This window comes from Pseudorca crassidens, chromosome 2 (genome assembly GCF_039906515.1).
Source record: "Pseudorca crassidens isolate mPseCra1 chromosome 2, mPseCra1.hap1, whole genome shotgun sequence".
Classification (NCBI taxonomy): Eukaryota; Metazoa; Chordata; class Mammalia; order Artiodactyla; family Delphinidae; genus Pseudorca; species Pseudorca crassidens.
In genome coordinates, this window is record NC_090297.1 from 179,219,771 (window position 1) to 179,244,467 (window position 24,697).

General features: G+C 35.2%; 1 long non-coding RNA gene across 1 annotated transcript in view; it reads left to right on the forward strand.

Annotated features, from left to right (window-relative positions):
- The window catches only part of LOC137220139 (uncharacterized), a 119,926-nt gene that overhangs the window by 34,301 nt on the left and 60,928 nt on the right, over window positions 1-24,697 (forward strand). Inside the window, exon 3 of the long non-coding RNA XR_010941496.1 lies at window positions 21,390-21,447. This is a non-coding gene — a long non-coding RNA (uncharacterized lncRNA). The remainder of the gene's footprint in view (window positions 1-21,389; window positions 21,448-24,697) is intronic.

A 24,697-nucleotide genomic window follows, 5' to 3' on the forward strand; every position in this document is an offset into this window, starting at 1 on the left:
CATGTCTTGGCTATTGTAAATAGTGCTGCAATGAACATAGGGGTGCATATATCTTTTTGAATTATGGTTTTCTCCAGGTATATGCCCAGGAGTGGGATTGTGGCATCATATGGTAGTTCTATTTTTAGTTTTTAAAGGAACCTCCTTGTTGTTCTCCATAGTGACTGTACCAATTTACATTCCCACCAGAAGTGTAGGAGGGTTCCCTTTTCTCCACACCCTCTCCAGCATTTATTGTTTTTAGATCTTTTGATGATGGCCATTCTGACTGGTATGAGGTGATATCTCATTGTAGTTTTGATTTGCACTTCTCTAATAATTAGCTATGTTGAGCAAATTTTCATGTGCCTTTTGGCCATCTGTATGTCTTCTTTAGAGAAATGTCTGTTTAGGCCTCTGCCTAGTTTTTGCTTGAGTTGTTTGTTTTTTTGATATTGAGCTGCATAAGCTGTATATTTTAGAGATTGCAACCTTGTTGGTTGTATTGTTTGCAAATATTTTCTCCCATTCTGTAGGCTGTCTTTTTATTTTGTTTATGGTTTTGTTTGCTGTGCAAAAGCTTTTAAGTTTAATTAGGTCCCATTTGATTATTTTTGGGTTTTTTTGTTTGTTTGTTTTTGCGGTACGCAGGCGTCTCACTGTTGTGGCCTCTCCCATTGCGGAGCACAGGCTCTGGACGCACAGGCTCAGCGGCCATGGCTCACAGGCCCAGCCGCTCCATGGCATGTGGGATCTTCCCGGACCAGGGCATGAACCCATGTCCCCTGTATTGGCAGGTGGACTCTCAACCACTGCGCCACCAGGGAAGCCCAGATTATTTTTGTTTTTATTTTTATTACTCTAGGAAGTGGATCCAAAAAGATACTGCTGCAATTTATGTAAAAGTGTGTTCTGCCTATGTTTTCCTCTAAGAGTTTTATATATCTTGTCTAACACTTCGGACTTTAATCCATTTTGAGTTTATTTTTGTGTATGGTGTTAGAGAATGTTCTAATTTAATTCTTTTACCTGTAGCTGTCCAATTATCCCAACACCACTTATTGAAGAGACAGTCTTTTCTCCATTGTTTATTTTTGCCTCCTTTGTCATAAATTAATTGACCATAGGTGTGTAAGTTCATTTCTGGGCTTTCTATCCTGTTTCATTCATATATAAGTCTGTTTTCATGCCAGTACAATAATGTTTTGATTACTGTAGCTTTATATTATAGTCTGGAGTCAAGGAGACTGATTCCTCCAGCTCCACTTTTCTTTCTCAAGATTGCTTTGGCTATTCAGGTTCTTTCGTGTTTTCTTACAAATTTTAAGATTTTTCTATGTAAAAAGTGACATTGGTAATTTGATAGGGATTGCATTAAATATGTAGATTACCTTGGGTACTATATTCATTTTGACAGTTTTTATTCTTCCAATCCAATATCATGGTATATTTTTCCATCTGTGTCATCTTTGATTTCTTTCATCAGCATCTTACAGTTTTCAGAGTACAGGTCTTTGGCCTCCTTAGGTAGGTTTATTCTTAGGTATTTTATTCTTTTTGTTGCAATGATAAATGGGACTGTTTCCTTAATTTCTCTTTCTGATCTTTGTTGTTAGTGTGTAGAAATGCAACAAATTTCTGTGTATTAATATTTTATCCTGAACTTTACCGAATTTATTGTTGAGCTCTAGTAGTTTTATGATAGCATCTTTAGCATTTTCTATGTATAGTATCATGCCTTCTGCAACCAGTGGCAGTTTTATTTCTTCTTTCCCAATTTGGATTCCTTTTAGTTCTTTCTCTTCTCTGATTTCCATGGCTAAGCTTCCAAAACTATGTTGAATGAAAGTGATGTGAGTGGACATCCTTGTCTTGTTCTCGATCTTAGAGGAAAAGCTTTCAGCTTTTCACCATTGAGTATGATGTTACCTGTAAGTTTCTAACATATGGCCTTTATTATGTTGAGGTATATTCCCTTGATGCCCACATTCTGGAGAATTTTTATCATAAATGGGTTGAATTTTGTCAAAAGATTTTTCTACATCTATTGATATGATCATATAGTTTTTATTCTTCAATCTGTTAATGTGGTGTATCACATTGATTTGCAGATATTGAAAAATCTTTGTATCTCTGGGATAATCTCCACTTGTTTATGGTGTATGAGCTTTTTAATGTATGTTGTTGAGGATTTTTGTGTCTATGTTTATCAGTGATATTGGCCTTTAATTTTCTTTTTTCTTTCCTTTTGTTTTTTTTTTTTTTTTTGGTATCAGGGTGATGGTAGCCTCATAGAATGTGTTTGGGAGTGCTCCTTCCTCTGAAACTTTTTGGAATAGTTTCAGAAGGATAGGTGTTAACTCTTCTCTAAATGTTTGATAGAATTTGTCTGTGAAGCCATTTGGTCCTGGACTTTTGTTTGTTGGGAGTTTTTAAATCAGAGTTTCAATTTAAGTACTTGTGATTGGTCTGTTCATATTTTCTATTTCTTCCTGGTTCAGTGCTGGGAGATTGTACCTTTCTAAGAATTTGTCCACTTCTAGGTTGTCAATTTTTTTGACATATATCTGTTTGTAGTAGTCTCTATGATCCTTTGTATTTCTGTGGTGTCCATTGTAACTTCTCCTTTTTCATTTCTAATTTTACTGAATTGAGCCCTCTCCCTTTTTCCTTGTTGAATCTGGATAAAGGTTTATCAGTTTTATCTTTTCAAAGAACCAACTTTTATTTTCATTGATCTTTTCTATTGTTTTCTTCATCTCTATTTCATTTATTTTTGCTCTGATCTTTATGATTTCTTTCTTTCTACTAACTTTGGGTATTGTTCTTCTTCTAGTTCCTTTAGGTTTAAGGTTAGGTTGTTTATTTGGGATTTTCATTGTTTCCTTAGGTAAGATTTTCTTGCTAACTTCCCTTTTAAAACTGCTTTTGCTGCATTCCAGAGGTTTTGGATTATCATGCATTTGTTTTCAATTGTGTCTAGGTATTTTTTGATTTCCTGTTTCATTTCTTCAGTGATCCATTGTTTGTTTAGTAGCATATTGTTTACCCTCCATGTGTTTGTGTTTTGGGCAGTTTTTTTTCTTGCAGTTGACTTTGAGTTTCATAGCATTATGGTTGGAAAAGATGCTTGATATGGTTTTAGTTTTCTTAAACTTACTGAGGCTTGCTTTATGGCCCAGCATGTGATCTACCCTGGATAATGTTCCATGTGCACTTGAAAAGAATGTATATTCTGCTGCTTTCAGATGGAATGCTCTATAAGTATCAATTAAGTCCATCTGGTGTAATGTGTCATTTAAGGCCTGTGTTTCCTTACTCATTTTCTATCTGGATGATCGTCCATTGATGTATGTGAGGTGTTAAAGCTCCCCAATATTATTGTTTACTGATGATTTCTTCCTTTATGTCTCTTAACATTGGCCTTAGATATTGAGGTGCTCTTATGTTGGGTATTTACAGTTGTTATATCTTCTTCTTGGATTGATCCTTAGTCATGATGTAGTGTCCTTCTTTGTCTCTTGTAATAGTCTTTATTTTAAAGTCTATTTTGTCTGATATGAGTATCACTATTCCAGCTTTCTTTTGATTTCCATTTGCATGAAATACCTCTTTCCATCCCCTCCCTTTCAGTCTCTCTGCATTCCTAGATCTGAAGTGGGTTTCTTGTAGACAGCATATATGTGGTTATTGTTTTTGTATCCATTCAGCCACTCTATGTCTATTGGTTGGAGCATTTAATCCATTTATATTTAAGGTAATTATAAATATGTGTGTTCTTATTGCCATTTCGTTAATTGTTTTGGACTTGTTTTTGTATGTGTTTTTTCTTCCCTTCCTTTTTTGTTCTCTTGTCTTGTGACTTGTGATGACATTCTTTAGTGTTGTTTGGATTCCTTTTGTGTGTGTGTGTGTGTATGTATATATCTATTGTAGATTTTCTTTTTTCGGGTTTTTCCAATGAGGTTTTTCATATAGCAATCTATATATATACAAGATTGTTTTAAATTGCTGGTCTCTTAATTTCAAATGCATTTCCCATTTCCTGCATTTGTACTGTCCTCTTATGATTGCTGGCTTTGATATCATATTTGTGTGTAGATGATTTCCTACTTTTACTGTATGTTTGCCTTTACCGGTGAGCTTTCTCATTTGTAATTTTCTTGTTTCTAATTTTGGGCATTTCTTTTCTGCCTGGAGAAGTTCCTTTAGTATTTGTTGCAAAGCTGGTTTGGTGGTGCTGAATTCACTTAGCTTTTGCTTGTCTGTAAAGCTTTTGATTTCTCCATGGAATCTGAATGAGATCCTTGCTGGGTAGAGTATTCTTGGTTTTATGTCTTTCCCTTTCATCACTTTAAATATATTGTGCCACTCCCTTCTGGCCTCGTTTCTGCTGAAAAATCAGCTGATAAACTTATGGGGATTCCCTTGTATACTATTTGTTGCTTTTCCCTTGTTGCTTTTGATATTTTCTTTTTGTCTTTAATTTTTGTGAATTTGATTAATATGTGTCTCAGCATGTTCATCCTTGAGTTTGTCCTGTATAGGACTCTCTGGGCTTCCTGGACTTGGGTGAATATTTCCTTTCCCATGTTAGGGAATTTTTCAGCTATTATCTCTTCAAATATTTCCTCGGGTCTTTCCTTCTCTCTTCTCCTTCTGGGACCCATATAATATGAATGGTGCATTTAATATTGTCCCTGTGGCCTCTTAAACTGTCCTCATTTCTTTGTATTCTTTCTTCTTTCTTCTGTTCCGTGGCCTTATTTCCAACATTCTGTCTACCAGCTCACCTATTTGTTCTTCTGCCCCAGTTATTCTGCTATTGATTCCTTCCAGTGTACTTTTCATTTCAGTTACTGTATTGTTCAGATCTGTTTGTTTATTCTTTATATCTTCTAGCTCTTAGTTAAACAATTCTTGTATCTCCTTAGTCTGTGCCTCCGTTCTTTTTCCAAAATCTTAGATCATCTTTACTATCATTACTCTGAATTCTTTTTCAGGTAGATTGCCTATATCCACTTTACTTAATTGTTTTTCTAGGGTTTTATCTTGTTGCTTTGTCAGGAAGATATTCCTCTGCCATCATATTGTTTAAATTTCTGTGTTTGTTGTCTCTTTTGCACAGGCTGCAGGATTGCAGTTCCCCTTGCTTCTGGTGTCTTGCCCCTGGTGGGTGAGGCTGGTCTATGTGGCTTGTGCAGGCTTTTCTTTTCTTTTTTTTTTTTTTTAACATCTTTATTGGAGTATAATCGCTTTACATTGTTGTGTTAGTTTCTGCTGTATAACAAAGTGAATCAGCTATACGTATACATATATCCCCATAACCTCTCCCTCTTGCACCTCCCTCACACCCACCCTATCCCATCCCTCTAGGTGGTCACAAAGCACCGAGCTGATCTCCCTGTGCTATGCAGCAGCTTCCCACTAGCTATCTATTTTACATTTGGTAGTGTATATATGTTAATGCCACTCTCTCACTTTTTCCCAGCTTACCCTTCCACCTCCCCATATCCCCAAGTCCATTCTCTATGTCCATGTCTTTATTCCTGCCCCTAGATTCTTCAGAGCCTTTTTTTTCTTAGATTCCATATATATGTTTTAGCATATGGTATTTGTTTTTCTTTTTCTGACTTGTTTCACTCTGTATGACAGACTCTAAGTCCATCCACCTCACTACAAATAACTCAATTTTGTTTATTTTTTGGTTGAGTAATGTTCCATTGCATATATGTGCCACATCTTCTTTCTCCATTCATCTGTCGATGGACACTTAGTTTGCTTCCATGTCCTGGCTATTGTGAATAGTGCTGCAGTGAACATTGTGATACATGACTCTTTTTGAATTATGGTTTTCTCAGGGTTTATGTCCAGTAGTGGGATTGCTGGATCATATGATTGTTCTATTTTTAGTTTTTTAAGGAAGCTCCGTACTGTTCTCCATAGTGGCAGTATCAATTTACATTTCCACCAACAGTGCAAAAGGGTTCCCTTTTCTCCACACTCTCTCCAGCATTTATTGTTTGTAGATTCTTTGATGATGGCCATTCGGACCAGTGTGTAGTTTTGATTTTCTGTTCTCTAATAATTAGTGATGTCTAATATCTTTTCATGTGCCTCTTGGCCATCTGTTTGTCTTCTTTGCAGAAAAGTCTTTTTAGGTCTTCTGCCCATTTTTGGATTGGGTTGTTTGTTTTTTTTTGATATTGAGCTACATGAGTGGCTGGTATATTTTGGAGATTAACCCTTTGTCAGTTTTTTCATTTGCAAATATTTTCTCCCATTCTGAGGGTTGTCTTTTCATCTTGTTTATGGTTCCCTTTACTGTGCAAAAGCTTTTAAGTTTCATTAGATCCCATTTGTTTTTGTTTTTATTTCCAATTCTCTAGGAGGTGGGTCAAAAAGGATCTTGATGTGTTTTATGTCTTAGAGTGTTCTATGTTTTCCTCTGAGAGTTTTATAGTGTCTGGCCATACATTTAGGTCTTTAATCTATTTTTAGTTTATTTTTGTGTATGGTATGTTCTAATTTCATTCTATTACATGTAGCTGTCCAGTTTTCCCAGCACCACTTATTGAAGAGGGTGTCTTTTCTCCATTGTATATTCTTGCCTCCTTTGTCAAAAATAAGGTGACCATATTTGTGTGGGCTTACCTCTGGGCTTTCTATCCTGTTCCATTGATCTATATTTCTGTTTTTGTGCCAGTACAGTACTCTCTTGCTTACTGTAGCTTTGTACTATAGTCTGAAGTCAGGGAGCCTGATTCCTCCAGTTCCGTTTTTTTTCTCAAGATATATTCGGGGTCTTTTGTGTTTCCATACAAATTGTGAAATTGTTTTGTTCTAGTTCTGTGAAAAATGCCATTGGTAGTTTGATAGGAATTGCATTGAATCTGTAGAATGCTTTGGGTAGTATAGTCATCTTCACAGTGTTGATTCTTCCAATCCAAGAACATGGTATATCTCTGCATCTGTTTGTATCATCTTTAATTTCTTTCATCAGTGTCTTATAGTTTTCTGCATACAGGGTTTTTGTCTCCTTAGGTAGGTTTATTCCTAGGTATTTAATTCTTTTTGTTGCAGTGGTAAATGGGAGTGTTTCCTTAATTTCTCTTTCAGATTTTTCATCAGTAGTGTATATGACTGCAAGAGATTTCTGTGCAATAATTTTGTATCCTGCTACTTTACCAAATTCATTGATTAGTTTTCTGGTAGCATCTTTAGGCTTCTCTATGTATACTGTCATGTCATCTGCAAACAGTGACAGCTTTACTTCTTCTTTACCAATTTGAATTCCTTTTATTTCTTTTTCTTCTCTGAGCGCTGTGGTTAAAACTTCCAAAACTATGTTGAATAAGAGTGGTGAGAGTGGGCAACCTTGTCTTGTTCCTGATCTTAGTGGAAATGGTTTTAGTTTTTTACCATTAAGAACGCTGTTGGCTGTGGGTTTGTCATAGATGGCCTTTATTATGTTGAGGTATGTTCCCTCTATGCCTACTGTCTGGAGGGTTTTTATCATAAATGGATGTAGAATTTTGTCAAAAGCTTTTTCTGCCTCTATTGAGATGATCATATGGTTTTATTCTTCAATTTGTTAATATAGTGTATCACATTGATTGACTCCCGTATATTGAAGAATCCTTGCATTCCTGGGATACACCCCATTTCATCATGGTGTATCATCCTTTTAATGTGCTGTTGGATTCTGTTTGCTACTATTTTGTTGAGGATTTTTGCATTTATGTTCATCAGTGATATTGGTCTGTAGTTTCCTGTCTTTGTGACATGTTTGTCTGGTTTTGGTATCAGGGTGATAGTCTCGTAGAATGAGTTTGAGAGTGTTCCTCCCTCTGCTATATTTTGGAAGAGTTTGAGAAGGATAGGTGTTAGCTCTTCTCTAATGTTTGATAGAATTCACCTGTGAAGCCGTCTGGTCCTGGGGTTTTTTTATTGGAAGATTTTTAATCGCAGTCTCAATTCCAGTTCTAGTGATTGGTCTCTTTACTTTTTCTATTTCTTCCTGGTTCAGTTTCAGAAGGTTGTGCTTTTCTAAGAATTTGTCCCTTTCTTCCAGGTTGTCCATTTTATTGGCATACAGTTCCCTGTGGTAATCTCTCATGATTCTTTGTATTTCTGCAGTGTCAGTTGTAACTTGTGCTTTTTCATTTCTAATTCTGTTGATTTGAGTCTTCTCCCTTTTTTTCTTGATGAGTCTGGCTAATGGCTTATCAATTTTGTTTATCTTCCCAAAGAAACAGCTTTTACTTTTATTGATATTTGCTATCATTTCCTTCATTTCTTTTTCATTTATTCTCATCAGATCTTTATGATTTCTTTCCTTCTGCTAACTTCGGGATTTTTTTGTTCTTCTTTCTCTAATTGTTTTAGGTGTAAGGTTAGTTTGTTTATTTGAGGTTTTTCTTGTTTCTTGAGGTAGGATTGTATTGCTATAAACTTACCTCTTAGAACTGCTTTTGCTGCATCCCATAGGTTTTAGGTTGTCATGTTTTCATTGTCATTTGTTTCTAGGTATTTTATGATTTCCTCTGATTTCTTCAGTGATCTCTTGGTTATTTAGTAGCATATTGTTTAGTCCCCATGTGTTTGTATTTCTTAGTTTTTTTCCTGTAATTGATATCTAGTCTCATAGCATTGTGGCCTGAAAAGATACTTGATGTGATTTCAATATTCTTAAATTTACCAAGGCTTGATTTGTGACCCAAGATATAATCTATCCTGGAGAGTGTTCCATGAGCACTTGAGAAGAAAGTGTATTCTGTTGTTTTTGGATGGAATGTCATATAAATATCAGTTAAGTCCGTCTTGTTTATCATGTCATTTAAAGCTTGTGTTTCCTTATTTATTTTCATTTTTGTTGATTTGTCCATTGGTGAAAGTGGGGTGTAAAGTCCCCTACTATGATTGTGTTACTGTCGATTTCCCCTTTCATTGCTCTTGGCATTTGCCTTATGTTTTGAAGTTCTCCTATGTTGGGTGCATAAATATTTACAATTGTTATATCTTCTTCTTGGATTGATCCTTATTCATGATGTAGTGTCCTTCTTTGTCTCTTGTAATAGTCTTTATTTTAAAGTCTATTTTGTCTGATATGAGTATCGCTACTCCAGCTTTCTTTTGATTTCCATTTGCATGGAATATCTTTTTCCATCCCCTCACTTTCAGTCTTTATGTGTCCCTAGGTCTGAAGTGGGCCTCTTGTAGACAGCATATATATGGGTCTTATTTTTGTATCCATTCAGCCAATCTATGTCTTTTGGTTGGAGCATTTAATCCATCTACATTTAAGGTAATTATCGGTATGTATGTTCCTGTTACCATTTTCTTAATTGTTTTGTGTTTATTATTGCAGGTCTTTTCCTTCTCTTGTGTTTTTTGCCTAGAGAAGTTCCTTTAGCATTTGTTGTAACGCTAGTTTCATGGTGCCGAATTCTCTTAGCTTTTGCTTGTCTGTAAAGTTTTCTAATTTCTCCATTGGATCTCAATGAGATCCTTCCTGGCTAGAGTAATCTTGGTTGTAGGTTTTTCCCTTTCATCACTTTAAATATGTCCTGCCATTCCCTTCTGGCTTGCAGAGTTTTTGTTGAAATATCACTTGTTAATCTTCTGGGGATTCCCTTTTATCTTATGTTTTGGTTTTCCCTTGCTGCTTTTTATATTTTTTTCTTTGTATATAATTTTTGATAGTTTGATTTATATGTGTCTTGGTGTGTTTCTACTTGGATTTATCCTGTATGGGACTCTCTGCACTTCCTGGACTTGATTATTTCCTTACCCATATTAGGGAAGTTTTCAACTATAATCTCTTCAAATATTTCTTAATCCGTTTTTTTCCTCTTCTTCTTCTGGGACCCCTATAATATGAATGTTGGTGCATTTAATGTTGTCCCAGATGTCTCTGAGACTGTGATCAATTCTTTTCATTCTTTTTTCTTTATTCTGCTCTGCGGTAGTTATTACCACTATTTTATATTCCAGGTAACTTATCCATTCTTTTGCCTCAGTTATTCTGCTATTGATTCCTTCTAGAGAATTTTTAATTTAATTTATTGTGTTGTTTATCATTGTTTGTTTCCTTTTTAGTTCTTCGAGGTCCTTGTTAAACATTTCTTGTATTTTCTCCATTCTATTTCCAAGATTTTTCCTCATCTTTAGTTTCATTGCTCTGAATTCTTATTCAGGTAGACTGCCTATTTCCTCTTCATTTGTTTGGTCTGGTGGGTTTTTACCTTGCTCCTTCATCTGCTGCATATTTCTCTGTCTTGTCAGTTTGCTTAACTTACTGTGTTTGGGGTCTCCTTTTGCAGGCTGCAAGTTTGTAGTTCCCATTGTTTTTGGTGTCTGCCCCCAGTGGGTAAGTTTGGTTCAGTGCATTGTGTAGCCTTCCTGGTGGAGGGAAATGGTGGCTGTGTTCTGATGGATGAGCCTGGATCTTGTCTTTCTGGTGGGCAGGACCACGTCTGGTGGTGTGTTGGGGTGTCTGTGAACTTATTATGATTTTAGGCAGCCTCACTGCTAATGGGTGGGGTTGTGTTCCTGTCTTGCTTATTGTTTGTCATGGCATGTCCAGCACTGGAGCTTGCTGGTCATTGAGTAGAGCTGGGTCTTAGCGTTGAGACAGAGATCTCTTGGAGAGCTCTCGCCAATTGATATTATGTGGAGCCAGGAGGTCTCTGGTGGTCCAGTGTCCTGAGCTCAGATCTCCCACCTCAGAGACTCAGACCTGACACTTGGCTGGAGCACTAAGACCCTGTCAGCCACACGACTCAGAAGAAAAGGGAGAAAAATAAGAAAGAATGGAAAATTAACATAAAATAATATATAACAAAGTTATTAAAATAAAAAATTTATAAAGTATATTATTAAAATTAAAAAGTAATTAAAAAAAGAGAGCAACCAAACCAATAATCAAATCCACCAATGATAACTTATGCTAAAATCTAAAATAAGATAAACATAAAAATCAGAAACTAGTCTGTTGCATACAGCAAACCCCAAGTCTGTAGTTGTTCCCAAAGTCCACTGCCTCAATTTTGGGATGATTCGTTGTCTCTTCAGGTGTTCCGCAGATGCAGGTACATCAAGTTGATTGTAGAGATTTAATCTGCTCCTCCTGACGCTGCATGGAGATATTTCCCTTTCTCTTCTTTGTTTGCACAATCCCTGGGGTTCAACTTTGGATTTGTCCCAGCCTCTATACGTAGGTCCCTCTCTGGTGACTGTTCTTCACCCAGGCAGGAGGGGGTTAAAGGAATGGCTGATTTGGCGATTCTGGCTTGCTCAGACAGGGGGAGAGTGGGGTATGGAATGCGGCGTGAACCTGAGGGGGCCGAGGCCGGCGTGACATTGCAACAGCCTGGGGTACACTGTGTGTTCTACCACGGAAGTTGTCCCTGCCTCCTGGGACCCTGGCAGTGGCAGGCTGCACAGACTCCTGAGAGGGGACATGTGGATAGTGACCTGTGCTTGCACACAGGATTCTTGGTGGCTACAGCAGCAGCCTTAGCATTTCATGCCTGTCTCTGTGGTCCACGCTGATAGCCATGGCTTTTGACTGTCTCTGAAGCTTGTTTAGGCAGTGCTCTGAATCTCCTCTCCTCGTACACCCCAAAACAATGTCCTCTTGCCTCTTAGGCAGGTCCTGAGGTTTTCCCAGACCACCTCCCGGCTATCTGTGGCTCACTAACCCCCTTCAGGCAGTGTTCACGCAGCCAACCCCATTCTTCTCCCTGGGATCTGACCTCCAAAGCCTGAGCCTCAGCTCCCAGCCCCTACCCATCCTGGCTGGTGAGCAGACAAGCCTCTCAGGCTGGTGAGTTCTCGTCGGCACTGATCCTCTATGCGGGAATCTCTCCACTTTTCCCTCTGCACCCCTGATGCTGTGCTCTCCTCCATAGCTCCGAAGCTTTCCCTCTACCCACCCTCGTCTACACCAGTGAAGGGGCTTCCTAGTGTGTGGGAACTTTTGCTCCTTCACAGCTCTCCCCCAGAGGTGCAGGGCCCGTCTCTCTTCTTTTCTTTCTGTTTTTTTCTTTTTTCTATTGTCTCTGTTTTTTCCTTTGCTGTACCCAGGTACATGGGGAGTTTCTTGACTTTTGGGAAGTCTGAGGTCTTCTGCCAGCATTCAGTAGGTTTTCTGTAAGAGTTGTTCCACATGTAGATGTATTTTTGATGTATTTGTGGGGAGGAAGGTGATCTCCACATCTTACTCCTCCACCATCTTTAAGGTCCTCTCTTGTGAAGTTTTAAAATATCTCATAGATAATTTAAGAAGAGGAAAATTTTAAAGTGCATTTCTTAATTATTAGTGCTTATTTTTTTCTGTTTGAGACACCCTTTCCCACCCAGCTCCTTAGACACATTTTCTGCCCCCATTTGCCCTGCTCTGTACTCAGGAAGACTAGTCCCTGATGGCTAGCTCCTGCCCTAATATAATTCAGCTGTGGACTTCAGGTTAGGTTAGGACAATGGGAGGAAAAAAAAAAAAAGGAAGGCAAAACTGAAATAAGCTGGAGTAATTCTCCTGCATTCCCTTCAGGACCATGTCTCTCCTAGTACATGAGTCCCATCTTTGTGTGGCAAATACTCGGCTCCAGTAAAAATATTTATTGCCCTTATCTTTTCATCAAAAGGGCTGTGGTAGTTTTGCATTGTAGTATTTTTCTAGGCATATTCTCATTTCTTGTTTTTACCCCTAACAATGTGTGCTCAGATTTTGAAGGAAGACTTGCCATTGAAGTCTCATCATTTAAAATGTTTAGGGTGAATTCTAATTCATGCCAAAATCTCAGCCTAAAATGTCTAGAAATAATTACTTTTTAAACTTTGGTGAATATTCTCTATTCATATATACACTCTAGATCTACATCTATAACTGTACATAGGTGAATCACCTCCTTTGGCACTTTTAATTCACTTTTACTTTTCCTTAGTGTGGTATAGTGGTTAATAGAACTTGATTTGGAGTCAAAATGCCTGGACTAATATCTCATTTCTGTCATTTATTAGTTATGTGACCTTAGGAAAACATATTAAAACATTTCTTCTTAGATGCCTAGTGTTTGACGTGGAGAATTTAAGAGTGCCTATCATATTAAGTATTTCTGAGTGAGCTAAAGATAAAGTGCTGGGAACACTGACTAGTGCATAAGTCTTCGATAAGTTATGGTTTTTGTTGTTGTTATTACTTTTTTCTTACCATTTTCACTAAAATTACTAGCATTACCTTCACCTTCACATAATAAAAATAATGCCAAGATGCTCAAAAAAAGGTAAATTTACACGCCTACCAAGAGTGTATAAGAGTGTGCATTCTAACATTCCACAGGAAATACTGGTATTTTGCAATATTTTAAATTTTGGTTTATCTTATAGGAGGAATATCTTATTTGTATCATGTGGTAATTAGTGAATGTAAATACATTTTCTCATAGTTATGAGTTGCATTTCTTCTTTTGACTTGCCTTAAAAGTTTCTAATATTTGCTTTGGAAAATTCTCAATGAAATTATCTTTTATTTTATAATTTTTATCTTTTGTTTTAATAAAAAGGAAAATGAAGCTCTTTGTCATTATTGTTGTGTTTATTTTTGAATATTTCATTTTTCTGTCAACTTCGCTAATGGTGTATCTTGTTTTATACAATTTTTTTTTTTTTTGCCATGCTGTGTCACGTGGCTTGCGAGATCTCAGTTCCCCAACTAGGGATTGAACATGGACCACTGCAATGAAAGCCCAGAATCCTAACCACTAGGCCCCCAAGGAACTCCCTACAATTTTATAATTATATCTTTTCAATAAACCATTCATGTTCTTATGGCTTTTGATGTATATGGTATGTTTAGAAAAATGTCTGAATACAAAGTTTTAATGTTTTCTTTTATCCATTGTACTTCTAGTAATTTTTTTGGTATTATTTTTCATTTTCATCATGGTATAAATACTTTCTAAATATGAGATATATTTCTATATAAGGAGTAAAGGAAAGATGACATTTTCATGTCACTTTTCTCAGCTTCTTTCCTTCAGTGATTTGGAATGCCATCCAAGATGGCATTTCATAGGAACCTCTGAGTCATATGTCTGTACCTGTATTGTGTATTTTAGTATTTTGATTTGACAGATTTTGAAAAATGTATATAATCCAGTCCTTTGCTTTATGTGGAAAATTTTTCTCAATTTTTGATGAAGATATAATGTGGTTATCATTTCATTCACAGTATTTTTATGTATCACTTTATAACAGTAAATTAATTCTGTACTCTGGATTCTCATATCAGTTTCTGATAACTGCTCTTTTAGGGATTCTTGTTAAATTTCTTCATTTCTACACCTTTATATTCTTGTTTCTCTATTCTTGTGAAGTTTCACTTTCTTTTCTATCATTTTTCTTACAAACCATCTTCAACATTTTATTAACTAATGAGGGTAATCAATGAGTCCACAATAATCATTGTCACTATTTATAGAACAATGCAAATAAAAAATAAATGGTCAATAAATATTTGTGGTATTAATGTGTAGCCAAAAATAATAGTAATAATAATTCCTATTAAATAATAATAATAATTCCTATTATGGAATAAATGCCTCATTTCCTATGTTATCTCTATCATGGTGACTCTGAGTAGCAAAATAATGGGAAAAATTTATATATATTTTAAATATATATATATATATATATACACACACATATATTAAAAACACTCTTTAAAGTACTCCAAGTAGATGATTGATGTGTTTTCCTCAATAAGTTAAAGACTTGAAGTGCATTTGTTTTAAAACATTTTCTTAGAGGTCCAAAGAAACATTTTTCTGCAGGTACATTTATTGTAAGGAAAGAGATGTAAGTAGTTTACACTGAAGACATTTATACACTTAGGTAAATACACAGTATTATATTATACAAACTCCAAAGTAAATAAAATAAATATATATATGAATATATATGTGACTTGATCTACCTAGACATTTATATATCCAATTCTATTAAAACTGGTTGCAGGACAATAGATATATTAATGCACAGTCAAGGTATATTTATGAGGATATCCATCTTTTAAGAGAAATCTTATTTATCATTATAATTTAAGCCTGTTCTAGCATCAGGTTCATTGCCTTTACAATACATTTTGCTGTGAACACTGACAATAAAGATAAATTCCATTCATAATTTTAGCAAGTTCAATGAATTCTTCTTAGAGGTGACGATTTTAGGAGATGTGTTTTTTCAGCTACACCACACTAAATTTAAGGGCCCAAATGTGTTAAATTGTAAGTACCTCAATGATATTTTAAAAAATGGATAATAACTTTAACAAGTAGTAAAAATCTCACATTTTCAGCCACATAATACCTAACCATTAATTTTTTAGTAATGTCCTATTAAAGAACTATGTGGCAGAGGGTTAGTTGCTAAGGAAACCATCCTCTATGAAATTGAATATAAAATAGAGCCCTTTGGAAAAGATATTCAAAATGCACACTGAATGTTTTATATTAGTTTCTTTTGACTTTGTGGTTGGTATTGATGTCTTTTGGAATATATATTTTAATAGCAGATACAATAAAGTTTATTTAGGGCTCTAAATGTATACAGTGGATTTCAAAGTTTTGCTAATACAGTAGATATGAAACTTGGAGAATTTTATGAAGCAAATGCCTTTAATCATCATGAATTTAGCTGTGCCAGAGCAAGCTCCAGCAAAGTTGTAGAACAGTTTATAATATTTTTGCATATGCTGCACTTTCAAATATACATTTTTTTAAATTAATAGTTTTTAAAAAAATATCATTTATATTCTGAACCGAACTTCTGAATAAATCTAAATAAATAATGATTGTCTAAGTGAAGATGAGATTAACATTAAAGGGAGAGCATTTTTAGCCTTACATCTTTTATTATAGTCTCATTCTCGATGAAAGCCAGAATATTATAGTGTTCACAAATCAGTTGAATTTTCCACAAGATTAATGCCTAAATTCTGGTGGAACATACATACAATTTCCTTTAAATTTTGTAAATATCTGAAATAAATCAATATAGATGTCCTTAACATATTTTTGTTTATGACACATATAAAGGTACTTGACTGCCCCAATATTGTAATAATAATGGTAGTAGTAGCAGTAGAATAAAGTGTCTGTTATAACTAGACTTTGATCTAAGTGTTTTACATATAGTATACACTGATTCTCACAAAATTTCATGGGGTAGATCCTATGAACACTGCCATTTTAGAGAGAAGGAAATTGAAATAAGGAGAGTTTATGTAACTTGCCCAAAACAACATGTCCAAAGGGTAGAAGCAATATTTTCAAGGAGGCAATCCAACATCCCCTCCCAAGGTTTCCCAAGGAAACCTTATTTGTCACTATAGCATTCCAGATCATATGCTATACCTTAAAATAATCATGTCCTTACAAAACATGAATTCTGATCAATAAAATAAAATGTAATCTTAATGTGTAGCATTCATTTGGTGAATGCTTTAAAGGTACCAGACAATATGTTAAGTACTTGGAATACAAGGACAGAACAATTATGTCATGGACTATAAACACTGAAGCTTAAAATATGGTTTAAAAGTTAGATATTAAGGACATATTGATGGTACATGACACAGGAATCTAAAAAAGTGCATAAACCAGTTGTTGCATATGATCATTTGAAGTCATAAAACAAAGCAAACTAACCTAGTCAGCAAACAACTGTTTTTTTTAGGATACTCGTTATAGATGTTTCCATACCAATATTTTCATATGTACCTAGTAGCTTAGAATAATGGTTCCCCAAAGATGTCTACATCCTAACCCATGGAACTGAATATGTTACCTTACATGGCCAAAGGGGCTTTGCAGATATGATTGAGTTAAGGATCTTGAGATGGGAAGATTATCCTGGATTGCCCATATGGGTGCAATGTGGGCATCATAAAGACAAGTCTTCATTAGAGGGAGGCAAGAGGTGGGATCCAGAGGAGATGTGATGATGGAAGCAGAGGTTGGGGTAATGCGGACATGAGCCAAAGACTACCCGCAGGTTCTAGAAGCTGGAAAGATGAAGAAATTGATTCTCCCATAGAGACTGCAGAGAGAATACACCTGTGCTTATATCTTGGTTTTAACCCAGTGAAATTAATTTCAGAATTCTGACCTCCAAGACTATTAAATAATTAATTTGTATTGTTTAAATCCACTTAATATGTGGTAATTTGTTACAATGGCAAATGGAAACTAATATGGTACTTTTAACATTGTTGCATTTTATTTCATAACTCATACCCCCCCATATAATATTTTTTAAATCTGTGCATGTCTAGTTAAGGCTTCATAATTTTGAGAGTTGGAAAAATCAGATGGGCACTCCTTTTGCTGTACATGGGTTAGAAAAATTTAAATGATGCTACAGTGATGCTTTCTTTGGAAATTGGGTAGAATTTGTATAATCATTTAGACTTGGTTTCCTATGAGGAACATGGAATTTGTATTACCTTATTTTTAAATAAATGTTTTATTTTAGAACAGTTTTACATGTTCAGAAACAGTACAAAATTAGTATGGTAAATTCTCATTCTCCCCATACACAGTATCCCCTAATTTTGAAATCTTGTATTAGTATGGTATACAATTAATGAACCAACATTGTTATATTATTATTAACTATAATTTATACTTTATAGAGATTTCCTTACTTTTTTCCTAAGGAAAACCTTTTTATCTTCCAAATCCTTTTTCTGTTCTAAGATCCCATCCAGAATTCCACACAAAATTTAGTTGTCATGTATGCTTAGGTACCAACTGAGTGTTAACAGTTTCTGTGACTTGCCTTGTTGATGTCCTTGACAGTTTCAAGGAGTGTCTTTCAGGTACATTAAGAATGCCTGTCAATTGGTATTTGTCTGATATTTTTCCTCTTGATTAGACTGGGATTATGTGTTTTGGAAGAAAACATAGGTAAAGTGCCATGTTCATCATATTGTATTAAGGATTCATGCTATCACCATGTCTTATCATTGTTGGTGTTCATCTTAACCACCTGGATGAAGTTGCACTTGGCAGATTTCTCCACTGGAGAGTTATTCTTTTTTCCTTGTCCATACTATACTCTTTGGAAGGAAGTCACTGTATAGCCCATACTCAGTGAGTTGGGAGTGATGTTCTCCCTTTTTGAGAACAGAGTATCTTCATAAATGATTTATAATTTTTCTGTAGGTGACACTTATCTCTTCACCCCATCTATTTATTCAATTGCTTATTTATACCTGTATGCATCATATGTATTTATATTTTGAGATATAATCCAATACTCTTTTGTTTCTCCAAGTATTCCAACTTTACCTATTGAGATGGCCCTTGTATGCCTTTGATATACCCCTATCATTGTGGGTTGTTTCTTGTTGTTTTATACTTTTTGTTTGTAAGTACTTTCTTACTTTTTGGCACTACAAGATGCTTCAGCCTCATCTTCTATATTTCAAGGCACTCGAGTCAGCAATTTCATTGGAAAATGGATTAAAAAAAACAAGATCTGGGTACTCATTGCTACTGAGGTGTTGTTGCTTCTAGACCTACTCAAAGGACAGAAAAAGGAATATATGTGTATAGTCACCTGTGTTTATACATGTACCTCTAAATAGCTTTATGTGTTTCCCTCTGTGTCTGTATTAAGCTAACATGAATTCACACAGAAGTCCTCAATTCTAATGCATTATCATCTTGATGATTTTAGTCTCTTCCCCTTTCTTATCTATAACTCCGCTCCTCCAACAGTGAGGAATCTAGCACACACTGTCCGACATCCATTTACTTAATTGTTCTGTTCCAGTATCTGTGTATAATGTTCTCAGAATTGTTAGCTTATAGTCCCACAACGGTCTATTGCTAGGCTTTCTAATAGGTTTCACTGATCTTTGGGAAAGCATTTACATTGTATCACTAGTTATTTTATGTATGGACATTATTTTACTAATTCAAATAACTATTATGTTACCTTGTGATGTTCAAATATATGTATTATATATATATATAGGGCTTTGTACTTCCATATTTAATGCAATATCTACAATGTCTGAAATATCTTAATTACAGTATTAATAATTGATGTTCCAGTATTTTCCTTATGTTGATTGATGTGGGATTAATTTTTTATTGATAATTCTTACTGCTCTTTTTCATTTTTTTGCATTTTATTATGAAAACTTTTAAAACATCAGAAAATTTCCCAATGAACACCCATATACTTATTACCAAGATTCTACAAAAACTATTTTTACTATATTTAGTTCACATATCTGTCTGTCTATTCAGTCCTTTAACCATACATTCATCAATTCCTCTTCTACTTAGATGCATTTCAACATAGGCTGACAAAATCAGTAAACTTCATCCCTAAACATATTAACAGACATATCACCGATAGGAATTTAATGTTTGTTTACAGTTTTCTCAGGTAAAATTTACATAGGGTGAAATTCAGCAAACTTATGTACACCACTTAATGCATTTTGACAGATGTATGCATCTGTTAACCCAAACTCCTATCAGGATAGATAGCATAACATCACCCCAGAAATTTCCTGCATGCCTCTTCCCAGATAACCCATGCTCCTCCAAGGCAACATGGTTATACTTTATTTTTCCACCATGGATTATTTTGCCTTCTTTGTAATTTTGTGAAGTTAGTAATACTTTGTATTTTAGAAGCATCCATGTTGCTTCATGAATCAATTGCTATTTGTTTTGTTTGTTTTGTAGTTGTTGTCTAGACTTGTATTTTGTGATTCTGTCACAGTTTGATTACCCAGTCTCCTATTAGTGGACTTTTAGAGCATTTCTATGTTGTATATGTTATAAATAAAGCTGCTAAAAACGTTCTTGTGAATATATTTTCGTGATCATATGTTTTCATTTCTTTTTTCATGGGCATTTGTTTTAATTTGATTTTTGGTAAACACCTAGAGTTGGAATAATTTGGTCATAGGTTAGGTGTATGTTTAGTCTAAAAGAAACTGTCAGATATTTTTTGAAAAGACTTGTATAAAAATGTATGCAAGTTGCAATTGTCCCACAGTCTCACAAACATTAATATCGTGAGATTTTAAAGATTTCAGCTATAATCATTGGTATGTATGTCTCATTATAGCTTAAAGTTGCCTTTTTCTGGGGACTAGTGATGTTTCCATGCCCATTTAAGCCATTTGTATATAATTTTTGTGAACTATAAGCTTAATGTCTTATGCTATTCTTTTTGAAATTGGGTTTGCATCTTTCTTTCTTTCTTTTTTTTTTTTTTTGCGGTACGCGGGCCTCTCACTGCCGTGGCCTCTCCCGTTGCGGAGCACAGGCTCCGGACGCGCAGGCTCAGCGGCCATGGCTCACAGGCCTAGCTGCTCCGCGGCATGTGGGATCTTCCCAGACTGGGGCACGAACCCGTGTCCCCTGCATCAGCAGGGGGATTCTCAACCACTGCACCACCAGGGAAGCCCAGGTTTGCATCTTTTTATTTCACTATTGTAGCTTACTTTATATAGTTTAGATACAAGTAATTTGTCAGATACACATAATAAATACTTTATTCTCATCTGAGTCAATATTTTCTAATCCTAATGACTTTGTTCAATGAGCCCAACTCATGGAATATTTGTTCGTTTGTTTTGGTTTAGTTTTGTGGTTTTGTCTTAGTGCTTTTTGTGCCCTCTCTATGTAAGAAATACTTTGTCTTCAGGTGATGAAAGTATTTTCTCATGATTTTTATAGTATCCTTTATGTCATTATATTTTATGTTTGGATTTATGATCCTTCTTGAATTAGTTCTTATGTGTTGTGTGAGAAGAGGATCATGGTTCATTTATTTTTCTCAACAGATATTTTAATGTTTTGGGTACCACTTAATTGAAAAGTTGTTTCTCCCTCCATTTTATTTCTTTGAGACCATTGTTGAATGTCAAGATAGCATGTGTATGAATCTATATCTGATTATTCTGTTCCATTGATCAAATTTTATTTCATATTAATCTGATTATCATTATTTATACCAATTCCATACTACTGCAGTTTTAAAGTGAGTCTTGAAATCCAAGATTTTACTGGCTCTTTTAAATTCTTTGCATTTTCATATAATTTTATGATTAGACTGTATCTATAAATTTTGTTATAATTATGACTGTGCTGTTTCTGTATATTGATTTGGTAAGAATTGACATCTTTAAAAGATTGAGAGAGACTTTAATTCCATGAACAATGATATGTTTATCCACCTATCTTAAATTTCCCTTAAAAATATTTTATGATCATCGGAATAGATGTCATAGACAATATTTGTTAAATTTATTTTTAAATGTTTTAATATTATTTTAAATGGTATTATTTTCTTTTTTGTTTTCCACTGATTAGGTGCTAGCATGTGGAAATACAGTTCTCTCTGTGTATTAACTTTGATCCTGTGACACTGGTAAGTTTACTTATTAGTCATAGTATTTTTATTGTAGATAATTTTAGGTTTTCTACTTATGATCATCCTTTCCAACCTTTATGAGTTATTGTCTCATACTATGTTCAGTAGCTATGGTGTCTACTATAATGCTGAAAAGAGGTGGTGAGATTAGATATCCTGATCTTAGAGGAAAATATCCAATATTTCACAGTTAAGTATGATGTTAGACATTTTAAACATATTTATTGAACTGAGAAAGTGCCTTTCTGTTTCAAAATTTCTGATATGTATTTTTATCATAAATATGTATTGAATTTTGTCAGTGATTCTCCTGATTCTATTGAGTTGATTATATATTCTCCATTATTAATGTGGTAATTTACATTGAGTTTTAAAAATGTTGAAGCAACCTTGCTGCATTACCATAAAATAATTGAATTGTCAAAACAGACTCACATAAATCATAGATTTTCTCCAACACCAAACTTTAGGAACTATTCAGAGAATTCAAATATTATAGAAGTACCAACTTCTTTCTGGAGAGACCAAAACCATCAGAAGCAATTTCTAAGTATTCCTTTTTCCCACATTGGGATGATGAAAACATGGAGACCTAACCAAGTGTCCATAAAATTACTGTTAGATAAAGGTTTTTTTTCTTTTAGCATTGTTACCCTTGTGTTTGACTAACTTTCATTCTCCAGCTGATCATGTTCTATAAATCCTTAAATTCTGGGTTTATTTACAATAAGAGAGTCAGATAGACAAGTCATGTCTTGCCAAAATGAATTTATTTAAAAGAACTCTTACGTATATTCCCATTTATAAATGTCATCAGTTTATTTACAAGGAGGTCTGATCTAGTTTAACTATAGTCTCTACAGTCCCCAAGTAGGAGGAAATAAATCAAAGCCTGGCTGTTAGCCTTACTACACCATCCACCCTCTGAGCTTGATCAATATCGTCTTGCCAAATATTTCGATGTATCTTTTCCTAATTTGTCTTAAAACATATCTCCTGAAAATATTTCCCCCAAGATTTTATACAAACAAGTCTGTAAACACTCCAGTGACTCCTGGGATTGGACCTATCTAATGGAAAATGGGAATTATTTTTTATATATATCATTTTAGTAATGACTCTATCCCTTCACAGGCATTTTGATACTTTTATCAGCTTGATTATTCCCTTTCTCTGCCACCAAGGATTATTTGGACTTTTTGTGTATGTTAATGAAGGTGTGTCTGATATTTCTTAAGCCTTCTTCTGACCAATCTATATATATTGATATGCATGACATTGATCAAGAGCTTCAGATAAATCCCCCAACATTTTCTAATTCTGATTGGCCTGAGAAGTTGATTTTAATGTAATACTAAAGTTAATAAAATAGGGACTTCAACATAATATTTGACATATGATGCATAAGTTAAAATTATAGTATATATTTTCTTTTCATGTGCTTAACCTATGTACCCATAATTGTAACACCTGGGGTAGTTACTAGAGGTCATTTTTTTTGAAAACCCTTCAGATTCCACGTGGTGGTTGGACATAACCATAATCATATATCATGGCATATGTTCCTACTAACACAGGATTTTAGGTAAGATAATATAATACTACCATTGCCTCCCCAATTGCAATGACACGGTGTTGATTTTTTTTTTTTTTTTTTTTGTGGTACGCGGGCCTCTCACTTTTGTGGCCTCTCGTTGCGGAGCACAGGCTCTGGACGCGCAGGCTCAGCGGCCATGGCTCACGGGCCCAGCCGCTCAGCGGCATGTGGGATCCTCCCGGACCGGGGCACGAACCCGTGTCCCCTGCATCGGCAGGCGGACTCTCAACCACTGTGCCACCAGGGAAGCCCCGAGTGTTGATTTTTAACATTATTCTTTTAATCCTGACAATTTGAACCACAAAGGAGATAATTTCACTGCTGATATGTATTACTTGGGAACACAGAGAACAGGAGTAAAGGCCACACTGTCTGATGTCATTCTGCTTCAGCTTAAATTTGTAATGTTGTCCTCATAAGTGCACCTCCCTGGCATAGACCACTAATGCACCTGGCCACTGACCTTATCCAACCACCTTCCTTGAGAAATGGCTCAAACCTTCTCTCCTGTCTTTGTTAATGCCTGTGATATTCCATCACATAGGTGGCTTCTCTGGTCCATTCACGAATCCTTCATTATCCTCCTGAAATGACTTCCATTTGCAAACAGTCTCCTGGAAAAATACTTCTTTTATCATCCACATTTGGTTTAACAATTCTTCTCTTCATGATATTACATTGTAATGTAGTAATTTTGACATTGGTAAATTTACTTTCACAGTATTGATAAAAAATTTATGTTCCTTGAAACTCTATTTGTCATATTCCACAATCTGGGTGTCAAAAGACTTTCCAAAAGTGTCCCCCAAAGGAACATAATTGGTGAATGGTATAGGACCATCTAAGTAACATTTCTACTTTATTTGAAAGCATTATATCCACAATAAAATTTATAATTCAAACATCATATTCCCTCATGTTACTTGAAAAAAAGATAGTAACATAGAGCAAAAATCACGCACCAAGTTATCACTGCAACTGGCTACTAGTCAACTAAGTCATCTGTGGTTAGCAAGTCGTGTTTTTCTCTAGATTATTTGGACAGAGTTTTAGTCAGTGACCATAAATCAGCATAGTTCAATTTCCCAATTTTTGGACAAAATCAGTAGTGGTTTTTATTAGCATCAGCTAAAAATTAACAGCAGATCTGAGCAAATGTAATGGGTATTAGCAAATGCAGTGAGTTGAGTTTTGCTTTTAAATGCTCTCATTATTGCATCCTTCCTACGAATTAAGCACACATACAAGCTTCATTACCATTTGCCATGATTTCTCTTGGTTTCCACTGAGCTTCCTTCTTAAATCATATTTTCCCTCCTTTGATATGGTGTTTGGTTTTGACTATACAGTGTACACATAAAGTGAGGAGTATAATCAGTATTACATGGGCCTCTCTCTCTCTCTCTGATCCATCCCTGGAAGGTATTGAAAGATTTGATAGGTAAAGAATTACAGGATTTCCCCTGCCTTTAGATAATTGGGATCCATTCACTGTTAGTACAAATCTGGATATATGAGGTGAGGTTTTGACCCAGCCCGAGATCCCCTCGGGAATACATCATGCTGTATGTAGTTCTGTAGGTATCATGTTAAGTTCATTGATGACTCCTTTGATTTGCACACATCAGTACAACCCTTAATCTGGGACGT